Genomic DNA, 5,272 nt, shown 5'->3' with positions numbered 1-5,272 from the left:
CAAGCCACAGAAAGCCCTGCCACTGGCATGCTTGAGGAAGGATGTCTGTGTGGAGACAGTATGAGAGGAGCCAGGTATGGCAGCGGAGAGGACAAAGGACTGTAGTGCTAGTCCTGAGCCTGAGGCAGGGAGGGGTGACAGCACAGAAAAGCAGGGCTGTGAGGATGTAAGATACTGTCCTTAGCTTCAAGAGGCTGCCCTACAGACACTCAGGCCAGGAGGTGATCTGCCCACACTGCACTTCAGGGGACTACCCCACTGTTGTGGCGTGAACAGGTCAGTTAGGAGGCCAGGGGCAGTCGGGTGGGAAGGTGTGGCCTGGCAGCAATGATTACATTGAGTGACTCAGAAAGTCATGAAAGACTCTACTTCAAGGTCAATAGGAGTTGATAAGGGTTGGGCACCATTGGACTAGCCCACTCTTCTGGAGTTATAATCTAGGTTAACCCAGGAGCTGGGAGGAGAGGATCTGAAGAGAAAACCAGCACTTCAGCTCTGGATGCTTTCAGTACGAGAAGGGGATTGGCCGGTCCTAGAGGCCCAGAGGTGTAGGATGTGTATGGCCAAAACAGGGGGTCTGGGCTAGGGACACCTCACACCATTTGGCCTTCAGTAGGGAGGATGGCCTCCTCATGCCCAGCTTTGGGTGGTCGGCCTGTAGCATGTGTTTCTGTACCAGCCCCACCTGCTCAGGCGCCTGCAGCCCTGAGTTTAGGACAAGTAGCCTGGCTATTGCAGAGAGGCAAGCTGGAGGCAATTGAAAGAGTGGCATGGGGGCCTGGCGGTTCAGGCAAAGGAGCCGAAAAGAAGCCGGAAAGATGCCGGGCAGCCAGCCAAGCCGGCCACTGAGGCAGAAGAGGTAGAGGAAGGAGAGAGAAACCATAGTCCAGGTCCCGTTTACAAGGGCAAGTGGAAACAAGGAGCGGATTCTGATCTTTTCCAGAGGAGGAAATTTCAGGACAAGACATTTAATGCAGGACTTGATGCCTCATTTCTAAAGCAGATACTAAAATGGATCGTAAAGATAAATTGTTTGTGATTAATGAGGTTTGTGAAATTAAAAGCTGCAATAAATGCATCTGTTCTGAAGCTAAGAAAAAACAGGATCTCTATATGTGGCTTTCAAATTCACCTCATGGACCGCCTGCCAAATTCTTAGTTCACAATATTCATACCTTGGCTGAGCTAAAGATGACTGGCAATTGTTTGAAAGGTTTTTGCCCCTTTTGTCTTTTGACCCTGTTTTTGATGAATTGCCATATTATGCTTTTTTGAAATAACTCTTAATTCAGATTTTTACACTGCGGTATCGTCCCAAGAGTCAGCCATTTGTGGACCACGTGTTTACTTTCACCATTTTGGATAATAGGATATGGTTTCGAAACTTTCAGATCATAGAAGAAGATGCCACTCTTGTAGAAATAGGGCCTCGTTTTGTCTTAAATCTCATAAAGATTTTTCAGGGAAGTTTTGGAGGACCAGCTTTATATGAAAACCCTCACTACCGGTCCCCACACATGCATCGACATGTGATAAGATCCATCACAGCTGCAAAATACAGAGAGAAACACAAAGTGAAAGATGTTCAGAAACTGAGGATGAAAGAGCCAAAGGCTATTCTTCCACATGATCCCACGGAAGATTCTTCGTTACACCAGCTGAGGAAAACCCAGGAGAAGCACAATAGGTAAAACCAGAGCCCAAAGTAGACTTGAAAGCAAGAAAGAAAAGGATTTACCGAAGGTAACAAAAAACACAGCAGCAGATGAACAGGAGTGCAGAGTGAATCCGTGGATAACTAATTATTTTTCAGTTGTTGCATATTTATTTTGTATTCTGTGTGTAAATAGTTTTAGTATCCAGAGCTACTTTATGTCTAGTTACCATGCATTAAAAAAAAGAATTAAATTTTAAATCAGTGATGTTGACCTTTTTCTAAATAAACCGTGTCAGATGTCTAAACTTCTGCCAGGGACAACTATTTTTGTAAACCGTAATAAGCGCTTGACTGATTCCTAGCCTGATTAGCCTGGCCTAGCTATAGATCAAAAGGCAGCAGGTACCCTGATCCATGCCTGGGATATCTACTTTGTAAGCTATGATGACTGAGTAACCTTTCATGGTCCATCATGAAAAGAAACATAGGATCCGGGTGTCATAAAATGATGATGTAAAAATGCCTATTTAATCCCCATCTGTACTTCTGCTTGGGGTCCAGAAAAATCTTGAACCCTTGTTGCTAATTCTGGGACCTCATGCATGAGAAAGAATAAACATACTGTCTGACTCTCTCGAAGGCCAATGCTTGATCTCTTAACTGTTTGAAGAATATTTCCATAACCTCAGGAACACAGTACACACCCAGCCCATCTAGAACCCCACTATGAACAGACATATGCCCAGCCATAAAGGAACCCTCATGAGCACAGCATATACCCAGCAACATCTAGGACCCCACCATGAACACAGCACACACCCAGCCCACCTAGGACCCCCCCATGAGCACAGCACACACCCAGCCCATCTAGGATCCCCCATGAACACAGCACACACCCAGCCCACCTAGGAGCCCCCCATGAGCACAGCACACACCCAGCCCATCTAGGATCCCCCATGAGCACAGCACACACCCAGCCCATCTAGGATCCCCCCATGAGCACAGCACACACCCAGCCCACCTAGGACCCCCCCATGAGCACAGCACACACCCAGCCCATCTAGGATCCCCCATGAGCACAGCACACACCCAGCCCATCTAGGATCCCCCATGAGCACAGCACACACCCAGCCCATCTAGGATCCCCCATGAGCACAGCACACACCCAGCCCATCTAGGATCCCCCATGAGCACAGCACACACCCAGCCCATCTAGGATCCCCCATGAGCACAGCACACACCCAGCCCATCTAGGATCCCCCATGAGCACAGCACACACCCAGCCCATCTAGGATCCCCCATGAGCACAGCACACACCCAGCCCATCTAGGATCCCCCATGAGCACAGCACACACCCAGCCCATCTAGGATCCCCCATGAGCACAGCACACACCCAGCCCATCTAGGATCCCCCATGAGCACAGCACACACCCAGCCCATCTAGGATCCCCCATGAGCACAGCACACACCCAGCCCATCTAGGATCCCCCATGAGCACAGCACACACCCAGCCCATCTAGGATCCCCCATGAGCACAGCACACACCCAGCCCATCTAGGATCCCCCATGAGCACAGCACACACCCAGCCCATCTAGGATCCCCCATGAGCACAGCACACACCCAGCCCATCTAGGATCCCCCATGAGCACAGCACACACCCAGCCCATCTAGGATCCCCCATGAGCACAGCACACACCCAGCCCATCTAGGATCCCCCATGAGCACAGCACACACCCAGCCCATCTAGGATCCCCCATGAGCACAGCACACACCCAGCCCATCTAGGATCCCCCATGAGCACAGCACACACCCAGCCCATCTAGGATCCCCCATGAGCACAGCACACACCCAGCCCATCTAGGATCCCCCATGAGCACAGCACACACCCAGCCCATCTAGGATCCCCCATGAGCACAGCACACACCCAGCCCATCTAGGATCCCCCATGAGCACAGCACACACCCAGCCCATCTAGGATCCCCCATGAGCACAGCACACACCCAGCCCATCTAGGATCCCCCATGAGCACAGCACACACCCAGCCCATCTAGGATCCCCCATGAGCACAGCACACACCCAGCCCATCTAGGATCCCCCATGAGCACAGCACACACCCAGCCCATCTAGGATCCCCCATGAGCACAGCACACACCCAGCCCATCTAGGATCCCCCATGAGCACAGCACACACCCAGCCCATCTAGGATCCCCCATGAGCACAGCACACACCCAGCCCATCTAGGATCCCCCATGAGCACAGCACACACCCAGCCCATCTAGGATCCCCCATGAGCACAGCACACACCCAGCCCATCTAGGATCCCCCATGAGCACAGCACACACCCAGCCCATCTAGGATCCCCCATGAGCACAGCACACACCCAGCCCATCTAGGATCCCCCATGAGCACAGCACACACCCAGCCCATCTAGGATCCCCCATGAGCACAGCACACACCCAGCCCATCTAGGATCCCCCATGAGCACAGCACACACCCAGCCCATCTAGGATCCCCCATGAGCACAGCACACACCCAGCCCATCTAGGATCCCCCATGAGCACAGCACACACCCAGCCCATCTAGGATCCCCCATGAGCACAGCACACACCCAGCCCATCTAGGATCCCCCATGAGCACAGCACACACCCAGCCCATCTAGGATCCCCCATGAGCACAGCACACACCCAGCCCATCTAGGATCCCCCATGAGCACAGCACACACCCAGCCCATCTAGGATCCCCCATGAGCACAGCACACACCCAGCCCATCTAGGATCCCCCATGAGCACAGCACACACCCAGCCCATCTAGGATCCCCCATGAGCACAGCACACACCCAGCCCATCTAGGATCCCCCATGAGCACAGCACACACCCAGCCCATCTAGGATCCCCCATGAGCACAGCACACACCCAGCCCATCTAGGATCCCCCATGAGCACAGCACACACCCAGCCCATCTAGGATCCCCCATGAGCACAGCACACACCCAGCCCATCTAGGATCCCCCATGAGCACAGCACACACCCAGCCCATCTAGGATCCCCCATGAGCACAGCACACACCCAGCCCATCTAGGATCCCCCATGAGCACAGCACACACCCAGCCCATCTAGGATCCCCCATGAGCACAGCACACACCCAGCCCATCTAGGATCCCCCATGAGCACAGCACACACCCAGCCCATCTAGGATCCCCCATGAGCACAGCACACACCCAGCCCATCTAGGATCCCCCATGAGCACAGCACACACCCAGCCCATCTAGGATCCCCCATGAGCACAGCACACACCCAGCCCATCTAGGATCCCCCATGAGCACAGCACACACCCAGCCCATCTAGGATCCCCCATGAGCACAGCACACACCCAGCCCATCTAGGATCCCCCATGAGCACAGCACACACCCAGCCCATCTAGGATCCCCCATGAGCACAGCACACACCCAGCCCATCTAGGATCCCCCATGAGCACAGCACACACCCAGCCCATCTAGGATCCCCCATGAGCACAGCACACACCCAGCCCATCTAGGATCCCCCATGAGCACAGCACACACCCAGCCCATCTAGGATCCCCCATGAGCACAGCACACACCCAGCCCATCTAGGATCC

General features: G+C 53.5%; 1 pseudogene; it reads left to right on the top strand.

The window, feature by feature from the left end:
* The first annotated feature begins 956 nt into the window (after nucleotides 1-956).
* LOC103729804 lies at nucleotides 957-1,786 on the top strand (annotated as a pseudogene).
* Nucleotides 1,787-5,272: the final 3,486 nt, after the last annotated feature.

Source organism: Nannospalax galili, unplaced genomic scaffold (assembly GCF_000622305.1).
Source record: "Nannospalax galili isolate Female #2095 unplaced genomic scaffold, S.galili_v1.0 scaffold1873, whole genome shotgun sequence".
In the NCBI taxonomy this organism is placed as follows: domain Eukaryota; kingdom Metazoa; phylum Chordata; class Mammalia; order Rodentia; family Spalacidae; genus Nannospalax; species Nannospalax galili.
This window is presented reverse-complemented; position numbering and strand designations above follow the sequence as displayed.